This window comes from Mustela lutreola, chromosome 2, assembly GCF_030435805.1.
Source record: "Mustela lutreola isolate mMusLut2 chromosome 2, mMusLut2.pri, whole genome shotgun sequence".
Lineage (NCBI taxonomy): Eukaryota > Metazoa > Chordata > Mammalia > Carnivora > Mustelidae > Mustela > Mustela lutreola.
In genome coordinates this window covers 91,979,065-92,006,360 of record NC_081291.1, presented here as the reverse complement: position 1 = coordinate 92,006,360, position 27,296 = coordinate 91,979,065, and the positions used below count along the sequence as shown (strand labels likewise).

General features: G+C 38.5%; 1 protein-coding gene across 1 annotated transcript in view; it reads right to left on the bottom strand.

Annotated features, from left to right (window-relative positions):
- The window catches only part of COL6A5 (collagen type VI alpha 5 chain), a 149,299-nt gene extending 122,922 nt beyond the window's left edge, over nucleotides 1-26,377 (bottom strand). The window contains exon 1 of the mRNA XM_059162583.1: nucleotides 26,204-26,377. The gene's annotated coding sequence lies outside the window, so the exon portion shown is untranslated. The remainder of the gene's footprint in view (nucleotides 1-26,203) is intronic.
- Between the last annotated feature and the right edge of the window lie 919 nt (nucleotides 26,378-27,296).

Below are 27,296 nucleotides of genomic sequence, written 5' to 3'. Positions count from 1 at the left end.
GAATCCTGATGCTCAGAAGCATTTCAGGGTGCACCTTGATGGCACCACAGTCAATACATCCAGCTACATCTGTTTAGTCATCTCTCACCAAAATGACTAGGAGGAGGAATGCCCAACAGAAGAAAAATACAGAGCATGGAGTTTATGCAACAGAGCTAATGGCTATCGACATAGATAATATGTCGGAAGGGGAATTCAGGCTAACAATTATCCAGGCAATAGCTAGGTTGGAGAAAGGCATGGATGACCAAACGGAATTGATTAGGGCAGAACAGAAAGCCACCAGGGATTACGTTTACAATGCTCTCAATGAGTTCCAACCTAATCTAAATTCTCTAAAAGCTAGGGTAACTGAGACAGAAGATAGAATTAGTGATCTGGAGGACAAACAGATAGAGAGAAAGGATCAGGAGGAAGCCACAAACAAACAGCTTAGAAGCCACGAAAACAGAATCAGGGAAATAAATGATGCCATGTAACGTTCCAATGTCAGAATTATTGGAATCCTTGAAGGGGAAGAGAAAGAAAGAAGTCTAGAAGATATAGTGGAACAAGTTGTCCATGAAAATTTTCCCAGTCTCACGAATGGAACCAGTGTTCATGTACTAGAGGCAGAACGGTTTCTCTCCAAGATTATAGATTCTCAAAAGTCCTTGAGACACCTAATAGTAAGAATAAATAATTATAATTGTAGGCAGACCCTCTTGAAAGCAGCTAGGACAAAGAAGCTCCTTATATACAGAGGAAAGCCCATCAGAATAACAAGAATATTTTATCCAGCAAGACTGACATTCAAAATGGATGGAGAGATAGAGTTTCCAAGACTGGCAAGGCTTAAAAGACTATGCAACCACCAAGCTGACACTGCAGGAAATATTAAGGGGGAGTTCAATGAAAGAGAAAAAATCCTAAAAATATCATTGAACAGAAATATAGAGACAATCTACAGAAAGAAAGACTTCAAAGGTAACACGATGTCAATAAAAATGTATCTATCAATAATCACTCTCAATGTGAACGGCCTAAATGCACCCATAAAATGACACAGTGTTGTAGATTGAATAAAACAACAGGACCCATCCATATGTTGTCTACAAGAGACTCATGTTGAACCTAAAGATACAACTAGACTGAAAGTGAAGGGATGGAAAAGAATCTTTCATGCCAATAGGCCTCAAAAGAAGGCCAGGGTAGCGATTCTCATATCAGATAAGTTAGATTTTAAACTAAAGACTGTAGTCAGAGATACAAAAAGACACTACATAATTCTTAAAGGGAATATCCACCAAGATGATCTAACAATTGTAAATATCTATGCCCCCAATATGGGAAGAGCCAATTACATAAGAAAACTGTAAATCAAGATAAAGAGTCATATTGATATGAATACATTAATAATAGGAGATCTTAACATACCTCTCTCAGAAATAGACAGATCATCGAAGCAGAAAATCAATAAAGAAACAAGAGCATTGAATGACACATTGCACCAGATGGACCTCATAGATATATAGAGAACATTCCACCCTAAAACAACAGAATACTCATTCTTCTCAAGTGCACATGGAACCTTCTCCAGAATAGACCACATACTGGGTCACAAATCAGGACTCAACCGATACCAAAAGACTGACATTATTTCCTGCATAGTCTCAGATCACAGGCTTTGAAACTGGAGCTCAATCACAAAGAAATGTTCCAAAGGAACTCAAATACCTGGAAGCTAAAGACCACCTTGCTTAAGAATGCTTGGATCAACCAGGAGATCAAAGAAGAACTGAAACAATTCATGGAAGCCAATGAGAATGAAGACACTTCCGTCCAAAACCTATGGGATACAGCAAAGGTGGTCCTAAGGGGGAAATACATAGCCATCCAAGCCTCCCTCAAAAAATTTGAAAAATCCAGAATACACCAGCTGTCTCTACACCTTAAAGAACTGGAGATCAACAACACCAAACCAACTCCACACATAAGAAGGGAAACAATCAAGATTAGAGCAGAGATCAATGAGGTAGAAACCAGATATACAGTAGAAAGTATCAATGAAACTAGAAGCTAGTTTTTTGAAAGAATCAATAAGATTAATAAACCATTGGCCACACTAATCCAAAAGAAAAGAGAGAAAGCCCAAATTAATAAAATTATGAATGAAAAGGGAGAGATCACAACTAACACCAAAGTAGAAACAATCATCAGAAGTTATTATCAACAGTTATATACCAATAAGCTAAGCAACCTGGATGAACTGGATGCATTTCTGGAAAACGATAAACTCCCAAAATTGAACCAGGAAGCAATTGACAACCTGAATAGACCAATATCTAGTAACGAGATTGAAGCAGTGATCAAAAACCTCCCAAAAAACAAGAGCCCAGGACCTGATGGATTCCCTGGGGAATTCTACCAAACATTCAAAGAAGAAATAACACTTATTCTCCTGAAGCTGTTTCAAAAAATTGAAGCAGAAGGAAAACTTCCAGACTCTTTCTATGAAGCCAGCATTATCCTGATCCCCAAACCAGTCAAAGACCCTACCATAAAGGAGAATTTCAGACCTATATCACTGATGAATATGGATGCTAAGGTTCTCAATAAGATCCTAGCAAACAGGATCCAACAGCACATTAAAAAGATTATCCACCATGACCACGTGGGACTCATCTCTGGGTTACAAGGATGGTTCAACATTCGCAAATCAATCAATGTGATAGAACAAATTAATAAGAGAAGAGTCACATGGTCCTCTCAATTGATGCAGAAAAAAACATTTGACAAAATCCAGCATCTGTTCCTGACTAAAATGCTTCAAAGTATAGGGATAGAGGGAATGTTCCTGAACTTCATAAAAATCTATCTATGAAAGACCCACAGCAAATATCCTCAATGGGAAAAAGCTTGCAGCCTTCCCATTGAGATCAGGAACACAACAAGGATGCCCACTCTCACCACTCTTGTTCGACATAGTATTAGAAGTCCTAGCAACAGCAATCAGATAGCAAAGAGAAATAAAAGGTATCCAAATTGACAATGAAGAAGTAAAACTCTCTCTCTTCACAGATGACATGATTATTTATATGGAAAACCCAAAAGACTCCACCCCAAACTACTAGAACTCATACAGCAATTCAGTAATGTCACAGGATACAAAGTCAATGTACAGAAATCAGTGGCTTTCTTATACACTAACAATGAAAATACAGAAAGGGAAATTAGAGAATCTATTCCATTTACTATAGCATCAAGAACCATAACATACCTGGGAATAAACCTAACCAAAGAGGTAAAGGATCTGTACTTGAGGAACTACAGAACACTCGTGAAAGAAATTGAAGAAGACACAAAAAGATGGAAGACCATTCCATGCTCTTGGATCAGAAGAATAAACATTGTTAAAATGTCTATACTGCCTAGAACAATCTGTACTTTTAATGCCATTCTGATCAAAATTCCACTGGTATTTTTCAAAGAGCTGGAGCAAATAATCCTAAAATTTGTATGGAATCTGAGGAGGAGTCAAAATGGTGGAGAAGTAGTAGGCTCAGACGACATCAGGTAGCAGGAGATCAGCTAGATATCTTATCGATCCGTTGTGAATACCTACAAATCTAAAAGGAGACCGAAGAGAAGAAGAGCAATAATTCTAGAAACAGAAAATCAACCACTTTCTGCAAGGTAGGACTGCAGAGCAGTGAGTCCAAAGCAACAGGAAGATAGACAGCAGGGGAAGGGGTCGGCTCCCGGCAAGTGGCAGAGCAATGGAGCACAAAATCAAGACTTTTAAAAGTCAGCTCCACTGAGGGACATCACTCAAGAGGCTAAACCGGGGGGAAGCCCACGCAGGGTCAGCATAACCCCAGGTCCCGTGGGGTCACAGAAGGACCAGGGTGTCTGTGTCACAGAACTCGCGGTTATTAGAGCAGGGAAGCCTGCTACATTGACAAAGCTGAGGAGTGAGCTCTCAGCTCAGGGTTACCTTGAACTGGGCACAGGCTGGGTGAGCTCAGAGTGCGGCTGGAAGCTAGGGAGACAGAGTGACTGAGCACTTTTCTCCAAGCGTGTATCTGGAGGCCAGGGAGACGGAAGCAACCAAGTGCTTTTCTCCAAGTGCAATCGACTGAGTGCTTTTCTCCAAGCGCGACCAGAGGCCAGGGAGGCAGAAGAGACCGAGCGCTTCTCTCCAAGCACGAGCGATTGAGCACTTTTCTCCAAGCACAACCAGAGGCCAGGGAGATGGAAGCGCTAGGGCACTTTTCTCTGAGGGCACACTGAAGAGCGGGACCCTGAACTCTCAGCTCCTCCGGGCCAGAGATTGGGAGGCCATCATTTTCATTTCCATCCTCCGGAACTCTACAGAAAGTGCTCAGGGATCAAAAGCGCCTGAAAACAAACCCTAATTACTTAGCCTGACCCCTGATAAGGGTGGGGCAATTCCACCTCTGCCAAAGACACTTGAGAATCACTACAACAGACCCCTCCCCCAGAAGATCAACAAGAAACCCAGCCAAGACCAACTTCACTCACCAAGAACAGTGGAATTCCAGAGGAGGAGAAAGCAAATCTTATCTGTACAAAATGACAAGGCAGAATAACTCACCACAAAAAAAAAAGAACAAGAGGCAACACTGAAGGCTGGGGACCAAATCAATATGGACATTGGTAATATGACAGATCTAGAGTTCAGAATGACAATTCTCAATGTTCTAGCCGGGCTCAAAAAAGGTATGGAAGATATTAGAGAAACTCTCTCTGGAGAGATAAAAGCCCTTTCTGGAGAAATAAAAGAACTAAAATCTAACCAAGTTGAAATAAAAAAAGCTATTAATGAGGTGCAATAAAAAATGGAAGTTCTTACTGCTAGGATAAATGGGGCAGAAGTAAGAATTAGTCACATAGAAGACCAAATAACAGAGAATAAAGAAGCTGAGCAAAAGAGAGATGAACAAATACTGGACCACGAGGAGAGAATTCGAGAGATAAGTGACACCATAAGGCCACACAACATTAGAATAACTGGGATTCTAGAAGAAGAAGAAAGAGAGAGGGGAGCAGAAGGTATATTGGAGAGAATTATTGTAGAGAATTTCCCTAATATAGCAAAGGGAACAAACATCAAAATCAAGGAGAATGCCCCTCAAAATCAATAAAAATAAGTCCACACCCCATCACCTGATAGTAAAATTTACAAGTCTTAGCGACAAAGAGAAAATCCTGAAAGCAACCCGGGAAAAGAAGTCTGTAACATACAAGGGTAAAAACATTAGATTGGCAGCAGACTTATCCACAGAGACCTGGCAGGCAAGAAAGAACTGACATGATATATTCAGAGCAATAAATGAGAAAAACATGCAGTCAAGAATACTATATCCAGGGATGCCTAGGTGGCTCAGTTGGTTGGACGACTGCCTTTGGCTCAGGTCATGATCCGGAAGTTCTAGGATCGAGTCTTGCATCAGGCTCCCAGCTCCACAGGGAGTCTGCTTCTTCCTCTGATCTTCTCCTCATTCATGCTCTCTCTCACTGTCTCTCTCTAAAATAAATAAATAAAATCTTAAAAAAAGAATACTATATCCAGCTAGGCTATCATTGAAAATAGAAGAAGAGATAAAAAGCTTCCAGGAAAAACAAAAACTAAAAGAATTTGCAAACACCAAACCAGCTGTACAGGAAATATTGAAAGGGGTCCTTTAAGCAAAGAGAGACCCTAAAAGTAGTAGATCACAAAGAAACAGAGACAATATACAGTAACAGTCACCTTACAGGCAATACAATGGCACTAAATTCATATCTCTCTATAGTTACCCTGAATGTTAATGGGCTAAATGCCCCAATCAAAAAACACAGGTATCAGAATGGTTAAAAAAACAAAACCTATCAATATGCTGCCTACAAGAAACTCATTTTAGACCCGAAGACACCTCCAGATTTAAAGTGAGGGGATGGAAAACAATGTACCATGCTAATGAACATCAGAAGAAAGCTGGGGTGGCAATCCTTATATCAGATCAATTAGATTTTAAGCCAAAGACTATAATAAGAGATGAGGAAGGACACCCTATCATACTCAAAGGGTCTGTCCAACAAGAAGACCTAACAATTTTAAATATCTATTCCCCTAACACGGGAGCAGCCAACTATATAAACAAATTAATAATAAAATCAAAGAAATACATTGACAATAATACAATAATAGTAGGGGACTTTAACACTCCCCTCACTGAAATGGACAGATCATGCAAGCAAAAGATCAACAAGGAAATAAAGGCCTTAAATGACACACTGGACTAGATGGACATCACAGATATATTCAGAACTTTCCATCCCAAAATAACAGAATACATATTCTTCTCTAGTGCACATGGAACATTCTCCAGAATAGACCACATCCTGGGTCCTAAATCAGGTCTCCACCAGTATCAAAAGATTGGGATCATTCCCTGCATATTTTCAGACCACAATGCTCTGAAGCCAGAACTCAATCACAAGAGAAAATTTGGAAAGAACCCAAATACATGGAGACTAAACCGCATCCTTCTAAAAAATGAATGGGTAAACCAGGAAATTAAAGAAGAATTTAAAAAATTCATGGAAACAAATGATAATGAAAACACAATTTTCAAAATCTGTAGGACACAGCAAAGGCAGTCCTGAGAGGAATGTATATAGCAATACAAGCCTTTCTCAAGAAACAAGAAAGGTCTCAAATACACAGCCTAACCCTACACCTAAAGGGGCTGGAGAAAGAACAACAAAGAAAGCCTAAATCCAGCAGGATAATAGAAATCATAAAGATCAGAGAAGAAATCAATGAAATAGAAACCAAAAAAACAATAGAACAAATCAACAAAACTAGGAGCTGATTCTTTGAAAGAATTAATAAGATTGACAAACCCCTGGACAGACTTATCAAAAAGAAAAGAGAAAGAACCCAAGTAAATAAAATCATGAATGAAAGAGGGAGATCACAACCAACACCAAAGAAATACAAACAATTATAAGAACATACTATGAGCAACTCTACACCAACAAATTTGACAATCTGGAAGAAATGGATACATTTCTAGAGACATATAAGGTATCACAACTGTACCAGGAAGAAATAGAAAACCTGAACAGACCCATAACCAGTAAAGAGATTGAAACAGTCATCAAAAATCTCCAAACAAACAAAAGTCCAGGGCCAGATGGCTTCCCAGGGGAATTCTACCAAACATTTAAAGAAGAATCAACTCCTATTCTCCTGAAACTGTTCCAAAAAATAGAAATGAAAGGGAAAATTCCAAACTCATTTTATGAAGCCAGCATCACCTTGATCCCAAAACCAGACAAGGATCCCATCAAAAAAGAGAATTACAGACCAATATCCTTGATGAACACAGATGTGAAAATTCTCACCAAAATACTGGCCAATAGGATCCAAACATATATTAAAAGGATTATTCATCACAACCAAGTAAGATTTATTCCAGGGCTGCAAGGTTGGTTCAACATCCACAAATCAATCACTGTGATACAATACATTAATAAAAGAAAGAACAAGAACCATATGATACTCTCATTTTTTTCAAAGAAATGGAACAAAAAATCCTAAAATTTATATGGAACCAGAAATAGCCTCAAATAGCCAAAGGAATATTGAAAAAGAAAGCCAAAGTTGGTGTCATCACAATTCCAGACTTCAAGTTCTATTACAAAGCTGTCATCATCAAGACAGTATGGTACTGGCAAAAAAACAGACACATAGATCAATGGAACAGAATAGAGAGCCCAAAAATAGATCCTAATAATAGACCCAACTCTATGGTCAACTAATCTTTGACAAAGCAGGGAAGAATGTCCAGTGGAAAAAAGACAGCCTCTTCAACAAATGGTGTTGGGAAAATTGGACAGCCACATGCAAAAAAAATGAAATTGGACCATTTCCTTATACCACATATGAAAGTAGACTCAAAATGAATGAAGGACCTCAATGTGAGAAAGGAATCCATCAAAATCCTTGAGGAGAACAGAGGCAGCAACCTCTTTGACCTCAGCTGCAGCAACTTCTTCCTAGGAACATCACCAAAGGCAAGGGAAGCAAGGGCAAAAATGAACTATTGGGACTTCATCAAGATCGAAAGCTTTTGCACAGCAAAGGAAACAGTTTCTTTTTGGAACAAAACCAAAAGACACCTGACAGAATGGGAGAAGATATTTGCAAATGACATATCAGATAAAGAGCTAGTATCTAAAATCTATAAAGAATTTAGCAAACTCAACACCCAAAGAACAAATAATCCAATCAAGAAATGGGCAGAAGACATGAACAGACATTTCTGCAAAGAAGACATCCAGATGGCCAACAGACACATGAAAAAGTGCTCCACATCACTCGGCATCAGGGAAATACAAATTAAATTAATACAAATTAAAACCACAATGAGATACCACCTCACACCAGTCAGAATGGCTAAAATCAGGAAATGACATCAGGAAATGACAGATGCTGGTGAGAATGCAGAGAGAGGGGAACCCTCCTACACTGTTGGTGAGAATGCAATCTGGTGCAACCACTTTGGAAAACAGTGTGGAGGTTCCTCAAAAACCTGAAAATAGAGCTACCCTATGACCCAGTGATTGCACTACTGGGTATATATCCTAAAAATATAAACATGGTGCTCCAAAGGGGCACGTGCACCTGAATGTTTATAGCAGCAATGTCCACAATAGCCAAACTCTGGAAAGAACATAGATGTCCATCAACAGATGAATGGATAAAGAATAATACTATGCAGCCATCAAAAGAAATGAAATCTTTCCATGGAACTAGAGGGTATTATGCTTAGCAAAATAGGTCAATCACAGAAAGACAACTATCATATGATCTCCCTGATATGAAGAAGTAGAGATGCAATGTGGGGGCTTTGGGAGATAGGAAAAAAAATGAAAGTAGATGGGATCAGAAGGGAGACAAACCATAAAAAACTCAATCTCAAAAAACAGACTTAGGGTTGCTGGGGGGAGGGCGGGAAAGGGTGGTGGGGATATGGACATTGAGGAGGGTATGTGCTATGATGAGTCCTGTATAATGTGTAAACCTGGCGATTCATGGACCTGTACCCTTGGGAATAAAAATACATTATATGTTTATTTAAAAATTTAAAAAGAAAATTTTTAAAAAGGAAAAGAAAAAGAAGAAAAAAATTTGTATGGAATCAGAAGAGACCCTGAATTGCTAAGGAAATGTTGAAAAACAAAAATAAAACTGGCGGCATCATGTTATCTGATTTCAAGCTTTACTACAAAGCTGTGATCACCAAAACAGCATAGTGCTGGCATAAAAACAAACACATAGACCAGTGGAACAGAGTAGAGAGCCTAGATATGGACCCTCAACTCTATGGTCAATTAAACTTTGACAAAACATGAATATACAATGGAAAAAAGACAGTCCTGTTTCTCTCTCAAAAGCATCCCAGAACTTCCAGGATCCAATTTGAAATGTAAGGAGCTTGAAAGTCATTGATGTGTCCTAACACAAGTAAAAAGATGAACCATCTGACAATCAACAACTCTTCTTGTATCCATCAGAGAAGTGAAGTCAGAGGGTAAGCCATGGCTCCATTAGAGGCAGAGACAGGTGGATACAGAGATACAGAAGAATCTCAACTCATCAGAGCAGAAACCTATGTGCAGACAGCTCTCTGGATATCTCTGTGGGAACTAGTGCCAGGCTATAGGAACATAAACCATAACTGACAAATTGTTGGAGGCTTGATGTAGACAAATAGGAGGATTAAAAATTACAGGGGAAGGCCCACACTTCTGTAAGTTTTACCCCCAAGAGCTCTACCACATTCTTCCAGTGAGGACCAGAGAAAAGCCCCCATGCTTCCAGTAGGAGGGGTGGCGTGGGGGAGTAACCATTTTTGAAATATTCCAGAGTTCTTTTCTTCTTAACAAGACACGCCCTAGAGAGACACTATTTTACCAAAATCTAACTTACTGGGGTTTTACCAGAACCGTATTAACCTGGGAGAAGGGAAATACCTACCTCCAGCTCCCTAACCCCCTGTCTGACCAGAGGGGGTTCAAAAACAGAGAAGCATCTGTGAAGTTCATAGGCCAAGAGCACGAGCTCACTAAAAGATCAAGACCCAATCATAGGACGATGGAATGCTTCCATTCCATTCCATCCAACCACACTTCACCACCCCATCACTAAACACTTACTTATTGCCGTCCCTCTAGCTCACTCCGTCATATTCAATTTTCAACACAAAATTGTAAGGCAAGCTAAAAGGTAGAAACACAGTTTAAAGAGATAGATCAAGCAGCATAACTAGACTTAGAAACTGCAGGGATGTTGGCATTATCAGTCCAGGAATTTAAAATACCTGATAAATGTGCAAAGCACTCTGATGGAAAGAGTAGATGGCATGCAAGAACAGATGGGAAATGTAAGCAAGGCATGGGAAAATCAAGAATCAAGAAGAAATATAAGAGGCCAAAAACACAAAATGAAAAATGTCTTTAGTGGGCTTATTAGTAGACTGGATGCAGCTGAGGAAGGAATCTCAGAGCTTGAGGAGATATCAATAGAAACTTTAAAAACTGGAAAGAAAAGAGATAAAGTCTGAAAAAAATGACATAGAATATGCAAGAACTGTGGAACAACTGCAAAAAGTAGAACATACTTATAGTGGGAATATAAGAAGGGGAAGAGAGAGAGAAAGGAATAGAAGTGTAAGGGCCTATTTAGCCAGAGCGATTCCATCCGGTTAAACAGTGATTTTGTTGTTTATGCAGTAAAACTTAAACTGACCCTGCCCCCATCCCCCAGGGGAACTTACTTAAAAGCGAGTCCAGGAAACCAGTAAAATATGGTCTACCAGTCCCTGATAACCTAGCCCAAATACAAGGCCAGGTCAGGTCAGGTGGAGATAACAGAGCCCGCATGCAGGGATAAGTCAGGTCAGATGGAGACATCCCATCAGTGGAGTATGCATATTGTCTCCCTAGCTACCAAGGAGTGTGGGCCCCACCTTTTGGGCCCCGTCATTCCGACCAAAGTGATAGGCTAGTTCAAATAGCTACTATGGGATGGATTATAATTCAATTGGCCACCCGTGTGTGATCTAGCATGACTGTGCAGCTTTCTCTGTGTGTTACAATCTCACTGGCCACCTGTGTGTGGCCAGGCTCTACCACATGGCCCTTTGCTCTACAAAAGTTAGTCTCCCCGAATGGTCGGTTTGGTTCTTGATGCTTGGCGCGGAATAAAGCTTTGCTTGACTTTCATTTTGTATCAGTCTCGCTCCTTTGACTACGGACCTAACAAGAAGAAATATTTGAAACAATAATGACTGGAATCTTCCCCAAATTAATGTAGACATCAACCACAGATCGAGGAAGCTCAAGGATAATAAGCAGGATAAAGGCCAAAACAAAACAAAAACAAACAACACCAACAAAAACTATATTCAGGCATATCGTACTCCAACTACAGAAAATCAGAGATAAAGTAAAAGTCTTTGAAGAAGTCATAAGAAAAAAATACACCTTATCTACAGAGGAGCAAAGATAAATATTATATCTGACTTCTCGGCAACTAGGCATGCAAGAAGAGTGGAGCGGAATATTCAATGCATTAAAAGAAAAGAAAAAAAACAACTTGGAATTCTGCATCCTGGGATATTATCCCTCAAGAGTGAAGGAAAAACACACATTTTCACAAACAAAAATGGATCGAATTTATCTCCACTAGACCTGTCTTGTTAAAAGAAGTTCTTCAGGAAGAGAAAATAATAGAGGTCAGACACCTGAATCTACAAAAAGACCATGGAATATTCACCAATACTCAGCAATAAAAAAAGAACAAACTATTGATACATGCAACACTTTGAATGGATCTCCAGAGAATGATGTTAAGTGAAATAGACAGTAACAAATGGCTACATATGATATGATTCCATATAGATAGCCTTCTTGAAATGACAAAATCATAGGAATAGAGAAAAAAACTCGTGGTTCCCAGGGTTTAAAGATGGGACAGACAGGAAGAGAGGGAGAATAAACAAATGGATATGGTTATAAAAGGACAATATGTGTTGAGAAAAATGTTCTGAATCTTGATGAATCAATGCCAGCACACTGGTTGTGAAATTATACTAGTGTTTGTAAAATGCTACCATTATGGGAAACTGGGTAGAGGGCACATGGAATGTCTCCATTTTTTTTTTTTTTTTAATGAACCACATGAAAATCTAAAATTGCCTCAAACTTTAAAATTTAATTAAAAGTAAATAAACCAATTAAATTTGAACATTAAAAATAACATAACTTTGAAAATTAAAAAAAAAAAAAGATTCAAGTTTTAATGGTACCCGGGATTTATTTTAATCAGGTATAGTAAGACATGCAGACACAAAAATGATTATCATGAAGGAAGAAATGTTTATTTTACTCACAGCCCCCTAGAAACAGGAGGCAAAGCACAGGACAAAGGGCCATCTAGGAAGAACAAATGCAAGAAGAGCAGGCAGAGAAAGAGAGAGGAAATGAGGGTGGGAGCTTTCATTGCAGTTTTCTTGGGAAGGAATGAGTGCGGCCAAGTCAACAAGCCAGGTGGATTTAGAATTGGATAGTTTGAAGAATTGCAGGGGGCTCTGGGCTGTCACAGCAGTTCCTGGTTGTCTAGCATGATCCTGGAGTGGTTAAGAAAAGGGGATAATGTCCCAGAATTCAAGAGTCCAATAAGAGGAGTCAGGTGCCAATATGGGCTCAAGTTTGGTTGGTTTACAAAACAAAGAAGGGCTTGCAGGCAAATTCTTTACTATCTCTAGGAATTAGTTAGTCGTGGGGTGAGGCTAGTCCCTCCCTAGTCAGCAAGACTCCAGATGCCAGAGCTTCAAGAATACAGAAATTAGGAAAATGTAGTTAATGCAAGAACATTAGAAAAGGAATAATTAAAGCTAAAGACAAACTTTATTTTTCTTATTCTTAAACAGCCTAAGAAATAATAGTTTGTTCAAAATAGTAATAATAATGTACTTGATGATTACAGTTTATAAATGAAATGAATGATAATGATACAAGGGACAGGAGGGATGAAGTACTTGGGCATTTGGTTACTATAAGGTATTTGCTGTACCCATGGAGAGACACAGTTTTATCTGAAAGTAGATTTGGAGGCAACTGAGGTGTCCTTCACCAAGTGGAATGGATAAATATACTGTGGGATATCTGGACACTATAATATTATTCAGAGTACAAAAGAAAGCTATCAAGCCATGAAAAGAGACAGAGAAATCTTTGATGCATATTGCTAAGCGAATGAAGTCAGTCTGAAAGGCTACCAACTATGACCCCAACTGCAGAAGCATCCAGAAAAGGCAAAAGGCAAAAGATCAGCAGTTGCCAGAAGGTGGGGGAAGGTGACATAAATAGGCAAAGGACAGAAGGCAGTGAAACTACTGTGTGATACTAGAATAATGGGTACAGGTCATTATAAATAGAGTGAACTGTAATGTAAACTGTAGACTCTGGGTGAATAAAACAGTAATAAAACCAACTTGACCTGTTTTATATTAACCCAATGAGCCGAAAATTCTAATCAATGTCAGTAACAAGCTACTCATTCCTAGCCGCACAGACTACTTATAAGACACCTCCACTTTGGTGTACCCAACTGATACATAGTCCCATTCCCTACAGACAACACTCACACCAGTTTGTATATTATTCTCCCAGGAGCTTTCCTACGCGTAAATGAATCACAACGCATGCTGACTAAAAGCAAACTTGACTCTCAACAGTAATATACAGTCGAAACTGAGGCCACATCATGGTATAAACCTGAGGGATCCAAAAATAAATCTGAAATTTTACACCAAACTTATAAACTATAATTATTTTCTTAAAACTTTAAAAGCAAAATTATAAGCCATAAGCACTACAGTTCAGGAACAATATTCTTTTTTTTTTTTTTAAGATTTTATTTATTTATCAGAGAGAGAGAGAGAGAGAGGGAGTGCGAGCGAGCACAGGCAGACAGAATGGCAGGCAGAGGCAGAGGAAGAAGCAGGCTCCCTGCCGAGCAAGGAGCCCGATGTGGGACTCGATCCCAGGACGTCGGGATCATGACCTGAGCCAAAGGCAGCTGCCTAACCAACTAAGCCACCCAGGCATCCCCAGGAACAATATTCTTAGCACGGTCATCTTCTGGAATTTTCCTGAGGCCACTGTGTTGCATTCATGCCACACAAAGCAGATACTCAACAAAGAGCATGGTATGTGAAGATACATTTTTTTCCTTAACACTGTCCCTTACCCCATTCTTTTTATATTCTTTATGATGTATGGGATGAAGATAATTTAATATAAATATGGACTACTTGGTGATTTTCCTTCTCTTCAAATTTTGAGTTGACCTAAAGGGCATCCCCCCATCCAACTTATAACAAATGGTGAGGGAACGTGAGGAATTCAAAAACAGAATTTTTTGTCTTGAAAGATTGATGGTGTAAGTGGAAGTAATAAGGAGGAATAAAATCCAGGTCATAAAGATAATTTGTTTTTATATCGTGAGTGCTAACACACTAAGCCAAGAGCCAGCAAACTTTCCCTGTAAAGAGCTAGATAGAAAATATTTTGGGCTTTGATTCCGGTACAAATACCCAATTCCGCCCTTGCAAAAGCTACCACAGACAACCCACATAAACAATTGAGCATGGCGACACAGCTGCGTTAGGACAGCTGCAGGTCCCATGAACTTTGCCTTATGAGTTTCCCATGAGAATAAAATTAATTAGAAAAAAATTTTTTTTTAAGATTTTATTTACTTTTTTGACCAAGAGAGACAGAGACAGCGAGAAAGGCAACACAAGCAGGAGGACTGGGAGAGGGAGAAGTAGGCTCCCCACTGAGCAGGGAGTCTGATGCAAGACTTGATCCCAGGACTCTGGGATCATGACGTGAGCCGAAGGCAAACATGTAAGAACTGAGCCACCCAGGCACCCCTAAAAACTATTGCTGATATAACTTTTGATACTTAACAATGTTTTTTTTTTTTTTTTTTCTGTCATAGATAAAACTTAACAGATTTTTGTGGGCCTTTATGTGAAGAAAAAATTTTTAATATTCTGACCCTCAAAGTTTAATTTTTTTGTTCTGATTATTAAAGAAATTAAGGCATTTCATGAGATCCTAAAAGTACTGGGGGCCCTAGACACAGTGCCTTCTGTGCCTAGTGGATAAGTTGGCCCTCTGTGGCTGTGTTTCAATAAAACTTTATTTGGTGGCAGGTTGCCAACTCTACACTAAACAATTACACAAGTTTAGTATTATGATTTAAGCTCTATTATTCTGCCTGGTGTACGTATATGTATATGTGTGTGTGTGTGTGTGTGTGTGTGTGTGTGTATAATTTTAAAACAATTATAACTGATTATATATATTTTTATATTTAAAATTTTATATTTAAATTTTTTGAATTTTAAATTTTTTATATTTTAAGTTTGAATTTAAATTTTGTTAAAGATTTTATTTATTTGACAGACAGAGATCACAAGTAGGCAGAGAGAGAGCCTGATGTGGGGCTCAATCCCAGCACCCTGGGACCACAACCCAAGCCAAAGGCAGAAGCCTTAACCCACTGAGCCACTCAGGTGCCCCTAAATTTCAATTTTTATATTTAAAACAATTAAAACAAATTATATATATATAAATTTCAAAAACAATTATTGGCTCAAATATTCCTCCTAAATGTACCTACCTAATTAATTTTATTAATACTCATATTATCTGTTAGTCTATTTCCTTACTTATTTAACTATTGAAAATCCTCAATAATTGTCACAACCCAGTATGGTCACACTGGTTGAAACCAACAGCTATTGTGATTGGTCAAGGCTTAGTCATTAATTATTCTTAATATCAATTTTGTGTTTACCTTATTCTTCCTAATAGTTGCATAGTAAACCATCATAATGATGCAGCCTAATTTATTTAACCAGTTCTCTATAGATTATTTTCAATTTTTTCACAATTGTGAACAATGTCACAATAAACAGCATTGCACAGTGAAAGAAGTATTCCTATAGGATCACTTATTAGTAGTGGAAATTCTGGGTCAAAGGAAATGCATACCTAAGTTATAATCAATATTAGACAATTGTAACAAAAAATGTATTGCCAAATCATATTTTCCCACAGGAACACATGGGAGTCTTTATTTCTCCACATTCTCACCACACACTTTTTAAGTTTTAGAATCCTGATTAGAAGCAAGAAATTCCAAATCACCACATGGCTCTTTGAATTTGCAAGATTATTAGTGAGACTGTTAGTTATGAACTGTATACTTAAGATCTTTGCCCATTTCCCCTCACGAGTGTTTCTCTTGCATTGATCTGGATACACTCTTAATATTTATGAATATACACAGTGCTGTATTTTCCTGATCTTTTACTGCTTTACAAAGGGAATCTTTTCTTTTACTCACCTCACTAAATTATTATCTGTATCAGCTACTTTACTGAATCTTCCTGCTAACTCAGATTATACTTGTATACTCTTATTTTAAAAACAAATAATGATATATTGGAACCTTCTTTATAAATGTATATAGCTAATGCTATTCTCTTAAACTATTACATTATCAGAACTTTGACAATAATATTAAATAACAGTGTTGTTAATGTTCCTAACTCAATGGTAATATTTCAAGTTTTTCACAATTAAGTGTGGTATGCTGGCAGTTATTTTTAATGTGTATTTCTAATCATAGAAATAAGAAAACATCCTTTTTTCCTTTATTTTAAACTAAGATTTAAAAAGATCAAGAATGGCTGCTAAATTTTACCAAAGACATTTTCAGCATCTACTACAAATTATCTGTTGAACTTATTAACAAAATATTAGTGAAAAATTTATTACAGCTCTTAATATTTAACTATTTTTATTTTTCTAGAACTCCACTTAGTCATTCTATATTTTCTTTCATGTGCTAACATTTAATTCTGGAATTTTTCATCATTGTTCACAAGTGAGGAATGCTCATCTTTCATCTTTCTGTGGGTATTTTTGTGTGGTTTTGTCTCAGCTATGTTGGCTCATAAAAAAGACTTGAGAACTTTTCTCCTTTCTTTTTGCTTCAAAATAGTTCAAGTGAGAGAGAAATTACTTATTGCAAGGTTCTAAAGCATTTACACATGACACTAGCAGGACCAGAACGCTGGCTTTCAGCAGACTGAATTCCTTCTGATGTTACAAGCTACTTAGGTCTTCTATTGTTACGTTAGATTTTGTTAATTATCATTCATGTTTCCTTCTACAGTTTTCCACTTCACCCTGGTTTCATATTGTTTATGATAGAACCAGATAAGTTATCCTCTCATTTTTCTCTACCCTCTAAGGGTTATGTCTAATTTCTCATTTCTAATATGCATTTTGTTTTTTTCCTTTTTTCTGGATTATAATAACTAGTAGATTAGTAGATAAATAGTAGATTATGATAACTAGTACATTCTTTTTACTGTGGTTTTCTCTCCAAAAGAGGTTTTTTTTGTTTGTTTGTTTACATTTATTAACCAGTTTGGTTGTTTTCCTGTCTTAATTTTCAATTTTCTGTCTTGATTTAGGTTAATCCCATGTCTTCCAACTTCTTGAATTGAATGATTAGTCCATTTATTTCTATTCTTACTTAGAAATGAAAGTTTTCTGAGGCAATGCATTTTCCCAACTCTACGTAGTCTTTGATAGGCAAGCATTTCATTCTTATTATCGGCCAGATATTCTTTAAGTGTGGTTTTAAATTTTTCTAGTGGGTAGAGGAGCACCTGGGTGACACTGTCAACAGAGCACCCAACTCTTGGTTTCAGTTCAGATTGTGATCTCTGGGTTGTGGGATTGAACCCCACATCAGGCTCTAATCTCAGCACAGAGTCTGCTTGAGATTCTCTCTCTCTCTCCCTCTCTGCCTTTGCCCCTCCCCATTGTGCTTTCTCTCTCTCTAAAATAACTAAATAAATCTTTATATTTTTCTAGTGGGTAGAAATTTTAAATTTGTTTGTTTTATAAAAGTTTTATTTTTAGTGACTTGTTTTTACCACTTTTGATTTTAATGCGTTCCATGCAGAGATCTGGTCTAAAATATTTCTCTTTTTGGGAACAGATTGAGGTTTCCCTTGGGACCTGATATGAACTCACTTTTAAAATGCTTTATGGATGCTTGGGGAAAAAAATATTTTCTCCTGATGATATAGAATTCATTGTTAATCTATTAGGTCATCCTTACTTATTTTTTTCTGTCTAATCTCTCAAGGACTAACACAAGTGGATCAACATTTCCTCTATCCTGTTTTTCATTTCTTGCAGTTTGGGCTTTATATATTTCTACATCATGTTAGTTATTTCATCAGGTTTGTGACAACTCTATCTTCATTGCAGATCATGTTTGCCATTTACTAATATTATGTGACCTTTCATTATAGGGTGTGCCACCACTATATGGTAAACTTCATCACAGAAAGACATTTGCTTTGGCCACTGTTATATCTGTGGTATTTACTGGTACTTAGTCAATAGTTAACACTCAATAAATATTGGTTTAAAAATAGAAAAAAGGAAGGAAAGAAAGGAGGCTTTTAAAAAAGAGTGTGTTATGCCTCATTTGATATATTTTTTATTTATCTTAACATTATATAACAGCATAATCTCTGCTTTCTCTTGGATGACATATCATTAACATCAATTATCAAATCTTTTTTTATAATTATTTATTTATTTTTTAAATTTCTTTTCAGTGTACCAGAATTCATTGTTTATGCACCACACCCAATGCTCCATGCAATACATGCTGTTCATAATACCCACCAACAGGCTCACCCAACTTCCCACCCCCCATCCTTTCAAAGAGTCAGATTGTTTTTCAGAGTCCATAGTCTCTCATGGTTCATCTCCCCCTCCAATTTCCCTCACTCCCTTCTCCTCTCCAACTCCCCTTGTCCTCCATGCTATTTGTTATGCTCCGCAAATAAGTGAAACCATATGATAATTGACTCTCTCTGCTTGACTTATTTCACTCAGCATAATCTCTTCCAGTCCCGTCCATGTTGATACAAAAGTTGCGTATTCATCCTTCCTGATGGAGGCATAATACTCCATAATGTATATGGACCACATCTTCCTTATCCATTATCCATTCAAGCATTGAAGGGCATCTTTTTTCTTTCCACTGTTTTGTTTTGTTTTTTAAGATTATTTATTTATTTATTTGACAGACACAGAATACAAGTAAGCAGAGAGGCAGGCAGAGAAAGAGGAGGAAGCAGGCTCCCAGCTGAGCAGAGAGCCCGATGTGGGGCTCGATCCCAGGATCTGGGATCATGACCTGAGCCAAAGGCAGGGGCTTTAACCCACTGAGCCACTAAGGTGCCCCCGTTCTTTCCACTGTTTGGCGACCATGGCCATTGCTGCTATAAACATTGGGATACAGATGGCCCTTCTTTTCACTACATCTATATCTTTGGGGTAAATACCCAGTAGTGCAATGGCAGGGTCATAGGGAAGTTCTATTTTTAATTTCTTAAGGAATCTCCACACTGTTCTCCAAAGAGGCTGCACCAACTTGCATTCCCACCAACAGTGTAAGGGGGTTCCCCTTTCTCCACATCCTCTCCAACACATGTTGTTTCCTGTCTTGTTAATTTTGGCCATTCTAACTGGTGTAAGGTGGTATCTCACTGTGGTTTTAATTTGAATCTCCTCGATGGCTAGTGATGATGAACATTTTTTCAAGTGTCTCATAGCCATTTGTCTGTCTTCATTGGAGAACTGTCTGTTCATGTCTTCTGCCCATTTTTTTGACGTGATTATCTGTTTTGTGTGTGTTGAGTTTGAGAAGTTCATTACAGATCATGGATATCAACCTTTTGTCTGTACTGTCATTTGCAAATATCTTTTCCCATTCTGTGGGTTGCCTCTTTGTTTTGTTGACTATTTCCTTTGTTGTGCAGAAGCTTTTGATCTTGATGAAGTCCCAAAAGTTTATTTTTGCTTTTGTTTCCTTTGCCTTTGGAGACATATCTTGAAAGAAGTTGCTGTGACTGATATCGAAGAGGTTACTGCCTATGTGCTCCTCTAGGATTCTGATGGATTCCTGTCTCACATTGAGGTCTTTTATCTATTTCGAGTTTATCTTTGTGTACAGTGTAAGAGAATGGTCGAGTTTCATTCTTCTACATATAGCTGCCCAGTTTTCCCAGCACCATTTATTGAAGAGACTGTCTTTTTTCCACTGTACATTTTTTCCTACTTTGTTGAAGATTATTTGACGATAGAGTTGAGGGTCCATATCTGTCTCTCTATTCTGTTCCACTGGTCTATGTGTCTGTTTTTATGCCAGTACTATGCTGTCTTGGTGATCACAGCTTTGTAGTAAAGCTTGAAATCAGGTAATGGGATGCCCCCAGTTTTATTTTTGTTTTTCAACATTTCATTAGCAAGTCAGGGTCTCTTCTGATTCCATACAAATTTTAGGATTATTTGCTCCGCTCTTTGAAAAATACCAGTGGAATTTTGATCAGAATGGCATTAAAAGTATAGATCGCTCTAGGCAGACATTTTAACAATGTTTATTCTGATTCAAGAGCATGGAATGGTCTTCCATCTTTTTGTGTCTACTTCAATTTCCTTCTTTCAGATGGCTAAGTAATATTCCATTTTAGACACACACACGCTACGTCTTCTTTATCCATTCATCTCTGCATGGATATCTGGGCTCTTTCCAGTTTGGCTATTATGGCATTCCTGTTACACACATTGGGTTGTACAAGCCCCTTCAGATCACTACATTTGTATCTTTGCAGTAAATACCTAGTACTACAATTGCTGGGTCATAGGGTAACTCATTTTCAACTTTTTGAGGAACCTCCATGCTGTTTTACTTAGCGTCTGTAACAGCTTGCATTCCTACCAACAGTGTAGGAGGGTTGCCCTTTCTCTACATCCTGACCAACAACTATTGTTTTCTGACTTGTTAATTTTAGCCATTCTGACTTCTATGAGTTGGTTATCTCACTGAGGTTTTGATTTGTATTTCCCTGATGCCAAGTAATGTTGAGCAGTTTTTCAGTGCCTGTTGACCAAGTTTGGTAAGTTCTTTATAGATTTTGGATACTAGGCCTTTATCTGATATGTCATTTGCAACTATCTTCTCCCATTCTGTCAGTTATCTTTCAGTTTTGTTAACTATTTTCTTTGCTGTGGAAAAGTGTTTATCTTGATGAAATTCCAATAGCTTATTTTTGCCTTCATTTCCCTTCCCTTTGGAGATGTGCCTAGCAAGAAGTTGCTGCAGCCAAGTTTACAGAGGTTGCTTCCTCTGTTCTCCTCTAGGATTAATGGATTACTATCTCACATAGAGGTCTTTCATCCATTTTGAGTGTATTTTTGTGTGTAGTATAAGGAAACAGTCCAGCTTCATTCTTTTTTCTATCACCATTTGTTGAAAAGACTGTCTTTTTTCCATTTTTCCATTTTTTTCCATTTTCCATTCTTTCCTGCTTTGTTGAACATTAGTTGACCATAGAGTTGAGGGTTTATTTCTGGGCTCTCTATTCTGTTGCCTTGATCTATGTGTCTGTTTTTGGGTCAGTACCATACCATCTTGATGCATACAGCTTTGCAATAGAGCTTGAAGTCTGGCATTGTGGTGCCACCAGCTTTGGTTTTCTTTTTCATTATTCCTTTGGCTATTCGAGGTCTTTTCTGGTTCCATACAAATTTTAGGATTATTTGTTGTAGCTCTGTAAAAAATGTCTATGTATTTTGATAGAATTGTTTTGAATGTATAGATCACTCTGAGTAGTCAAGATATTTTAATAATATTTGTTCTCCCAGTCCATGAGCATGGAACATTTTTCCATTTCTTTGTGTCTTATTCAATTTCTTTCATATGTGTTCTGTAGTTTTTAGAGTATAGATCTCTTACCTTTTTGGCTTGGGAGTAACCATAGGTAAAGTCCATATCTACTCTTGGGTTCTTTATTTTGGTTTTTCTTTTTGCCACCTAAAACAACCAGGTCAGCACTGTCCAACAGAAACAGAATACAAGCCACATATACAATTTTAAATATTTTAGCAGCCACATTAGTGAATAAAAACATGAAATTAAATAATGTATTTTGCTTAACCCAATATATCCAGAATACTATAATTTCAATGTGTAATCAATATAATTATTAACACAATATTTTACTTTTTTTGCATATTAAATCTTCAAAATCTGGTATGTTTTCTACTCCCATAGCACAACTCAACTCAGACTACTCACATTTCAAGCACTCAATAGTCACATAATGACTGGTTACCATACTGAACAACAAAGCCATAGATCATGATACACAATGGAATGACATTGTTTTTTAGGTTCTCAGTCCAAGGTCTTCCACCCCACAGGCTAAGAAGATCAATGTCTCAGCAGATCCAAAGACCTTGCAACAAATACCACTTATAAAGTGCCAAGCTAGATGACTTTAAAGAAGTGGCTAAGGAAGACAGTGTTTCTCAAGCTTTAGTGTGCACAAGAATTACCTGAGCATCTTGTGAAAATGCAGGCTCTGATTCAGTAGCTCTGGAGTGGGGACTGAGATTCTGCATTTTTAACAAGCTCCTAGAGGATGCAGGTCCTCAGAAAATACCTGAGTAGCAAGGATTAGGCTATATGTCCTGACATCTGGCATAACTTGAAGCATGTCTTTCTGATACCTTCCCACATGCCATCTACAACAATATAAATCAGTGCTGTCTAATGAAAATATAGCACAAGCCATCTACTGAGTGTGGCTGTAGAATTCCCTAGTCTCATTCCTGTCATTTGCCTCCATAAGACAGAAGAGAATAGTGGTGTTAAGTGTCTTACCCAAGTTTACACAGCTAGTAAGTGATTAAATGCTGATTTGAACCCACATATATGGGCTTTTAGATCATTAAATCATCTTTAATTATTAAATTTAAAAATTTAGTATGTATCTCCCTCTTTACAAACTCTTTCTTACCTTATTGCAATGGTAAAAATGAAGTATGCAAAGTTTTCTTCCTTTTCTCATTTCTTCTACAACATGATCCCTCCTAATTAAGGATATCTACTGGGTGCCAGAAAAGCTAAGATCTACAGTAGCTCAGTGCTAACTAAGCATATGCTCATACACAAGGGTTTAGTAATTCTAAGCCTCAATTTTCCTAACAATGAAGTGGTAATAAACACATCTACTTTTTGACCTCTCCGGATTACTCTGAGATTTAAATAGAACCATTTATGTAAACTGTTTCAAGACCTCAATAGAGATAACGCTATTAGTGCAATTTCACACACAGAGTACTTCTAGTTCAGGGGACTGTCTGCTTAACTTGCACATCCTCAAGTCATCCAGTTGCCTAGAAACTTGTTATTATCACATTTTCTCTACCACCTTCTATTCTTCAATGCACACACACATACACACCACCATTGACTACAACCATTGTCACTTTACAATCTCCAAAGAACCATTCTTGTCCTGTATTCATTTTTCAGAAACTCCTAGTTGCATATTCATTACCCAATATCCCCTCTTTGTTGATAGAACCCCTATACTGGTGGATAGGGCAATGGGCTCAGCTATAAAAGCACACTTCCAAACCTTTATAGCTAATGCTAGCCAATGAAATAAACACTGAAGGTAGATGAACCAGAAGAAGAGTCAATCTTTTTGCATGATGATTATCCCCTTACTAATGATAAAGAAACAGGCTCAAAGAGGTAGTACAGCTTGCCCCCAAAACTTCAATCTCTGTGACTGCATATATGATGTTCCTTCCACTGCAGTATATAGTCCTTATAAAATTCTCATCCCACTATTCTGCTCTTTTCATGTTCTTCATTATCTTCCAACCATGCTAAGGGAGAATTCTCTAAGTGTCACTTTGGTCCACCAAGCAAAGTAGAATTTTACAGTGGCTTTTCAGAGACCAAGTCTTGAATGACAGTATGACCCCAAAACATGACTTGAAGAATTAGAATTCAAGCAGATCAGAAGAATCCATGGTGGGACCACAGCACAACTGCCAATGCCCCATTAGCTAGTCCTTCCTCTTAAGGTAGGCATGAATCTCCTCTTTATCCGAGGTCCCAGCTTTGCCCAATGCCTATCACCTCCTCCGCTGTACCTGCTCAGAGAGGACCTGAATCTGAGACCCTAGCAGATTGACAGAAGCATCCCCCAAGGAAACGACAAGAAACGACAATGTTAAGAAAAATACACATCACAAGCAAATGCCTATCCCCCTCTGTCAGATATAGAGGGTTCTGGATAAATGTTCTAGGGTTAAAAATTCTTCTCTTTTGGAAGGTGATCTGAACTTGAAGGAAGGAAATAACAACATAAAATATGACAAAAATAAGACCTATGTTGCAAACCTTATATTCCATTATAAAAGAATGTTGAGTATATATGCTCTTTGAATTCTTATGAGCAAGCTCAGTGTGCAGCTATGATTCAGGATGAGGAATATTTACAATGGCAAGCTTTATTTTCACAGGCACATGCCATTCTTAGCAATAACTTGCAATTTTAACTGACGTTTCCAAAGTTGTTTTCAAAACAGAAGTTAGCCTCTGAAATCTGTGAGCAAGCCTCTCAGATGATTTAACTTACAACATGCATATGTAATTAACTATGATCATTTATTAAGTATTTTGTCTACTTAACATATTAATAAAGATTCAATATTGTAACCAGACAGCAGATAGGAAACTCTGGGGAGATACTTTGAAATACTGCTGGCAAGTGCCACATCAAAATCATACACCCTGCATCCACCCATTGACAAAAGAGGAAAACTGAGAAATATCCAGAGATTTGCTCCAGAATCTCAGAAGGACTCAGTAGTAGATTTAGACTTAATATTTAAGTTAAGCCACCAAAAGAGAACAAAAACACAACTAACAGCAAACCATTCATATAAACTTCATCATCAAATATGTCTTGAGTGAGGTTCTGAGCAGTGATGAAGGAAATCTGCGAGTAGGGTTTGAAACCTTGGAGATCAGGGAACAGCACAATTTGGGCCCCTACAACATCCATAATCATTTCCAAGGGGCTTTCCCATAGCAACTGATTTCTTCTCATAGTTTGTATGAGGTAGCTAGCTCTGGTACTAGATTCACTGAAGAAGATGACAAATTGCCTTTCTCACTTTGATTCATAGGAAATCTCAGGATCCCTATATATTCTACAGGTAAAATGTATCAAGTAGACTTCAATACAAACATCAAAAAATATGTCTAAAGGATTTTTGGAGTTTTTCTGAAGGATTTTTGTTCAGAACTCATGAAGTAAATCTCTTTCGAAATAGCTAATCTGGCATTCTAGGTTAAAAGCAATAACAAAAATTAACCTCAGAAAGAGCTGTTAAATACTAAAAACCCCAAATAAATGTGAGGGTATGAAGCACTACACCAAATTACAAAGATCCTGTTTAAAGGAAAACTACTCCACCAGTGTGGAGATTTTAAAGGTACATAACTCCCTCCTTCACCCTGAAAGAAACTTGCTTGGAGCCTTGCACATAGTAGAGACACTGAGTGCTGTTTTGAGGAAATCAAAGATCACAGATCACAGTTCGACCCTGAACAGCAATTCCTGCAGCCACGAGCCTTTCAAATTTCCTGTTTTATCTGAATCTATCCCGTTATCTAATGCCTCATGGCTTATGGTCAATGCAGGTCTTCCTGCTCCCTTGGGAGTTCCTGCCTTGAGTGAGGAGTGCAAGTCTTAAACTAAATGCCTCAAGGTCAGGGGTAAGAAAATGTTAGCTGCCGCAGACTCTCCCGGAGGGCTTGTGAAAACACACATTCCTGGGCCCCATACCCAGAGATTCTGGTTCAGCTGACCTCTCTTGGGGCCCAAGAATTTGCATTTCTAACAAGGCCCCAGGGGATGGGGATGCTGGAGGTCCTTGCCTCATACTTCAAATAGCACTGCTCTAATGTCCTCTCTGATTCTAAAAGCCTAGCCTTTAAGAACCTAGTCTCAACCATTTGCGAGATTCCTTAGAGCCAGGATTTTAGTGCATCTCACAGGTGCAAAATCACTGGGAATAAACTCACTCAGACTGGCATATAGGCCCTCTGCGCTCTCCTCCCGCCCTTGGGCCTCAAGCCACCACACCTCACACTCACCGAATTTTCCCTGGGTCGGGGGCCGCTCAGAATCTCAGGGACCAACCCCCAGCTCTGCAGAGGTCCTCAGAGTGCCCACGGAGGAGGAGGACAGGAGGGAGCACACGCAAGGACCCAGGGTCCACGCTGCGCCGCAGGTGGTACGCAGCAGCAGCCCTTTATAGCCACTGCTGACCCTTGACCTTGGCCAGGCTGCCCTACTGGCTGGGGCTTTTAACTGCTCTCGGGTTTTCATGTGAGTGTCCAGAGACGCTCCAGCTGCCTGTTGGCTTAGCAATGATTCCGGAGAAGCTGGGGGCTGCCAAAAGAACTTGAGAAGTTTCTCAGAAACCGAGGGCAGCCTTTATCTGCCGGCCGCTGAGCTGAGGTCACTGCTGCTGCTTGGACTGCAGACTCACTGTTTAGCTCCAAGGATTTACTCACTGGTATCTACAGAGCCCTCCTGCAGAGAAGCAGACTAAATGCCCAAAGAGGGGAAGCTGGAGGACAGGGGGCGAGAGGAGAACACCTACGTTAAGGTCGCAGTTTCCTCCCAGAGCTCCCAGCAAGAGCAAAGTTGGAAAGTGGAGCAGGCAACAAAAATGAAGATGTGATTTAGCACAGATCACAACGAAGAACTTGGAAAGCACTGCCTACTCTTAGATGAGGGGCTTGTTTGCTTGTTTTTTCCTGGGTATGCGCTCACAGCTGAGATTTTATATGCACACGTATTCCCAGCTGCTGCCCTTGAATTCTGTCAGTGCCCTGTATTGCTGAAATCACTTGCTCTGATGAGAGTTTATTAAGAAGCCAAGAGGAAACATGAGAGATGGGAGCTCCCCCTTGCTCAGCATGGACCTCTGAGGGACTAGGCTGCTGGATTCTGGGACTGCTTCTGAAGTAAATTAGAAGGATTCCAAGAATTTCTCAGAAGGGATGGTGTTGGAAGGATGGAGAGAAGGCAGATGAATGAAGGCTCTCAGGACTTTTCCCCTTTATTATCAGTTTTTTAAACAAAATAGAAGTAATCTAATAACTTTCTTCTTTTTTTATTAACAAGGAGGAAAAATGGTTTTTCTCAGAAGATGGTGTATTTGCTCAAAGCCAAAGGTGT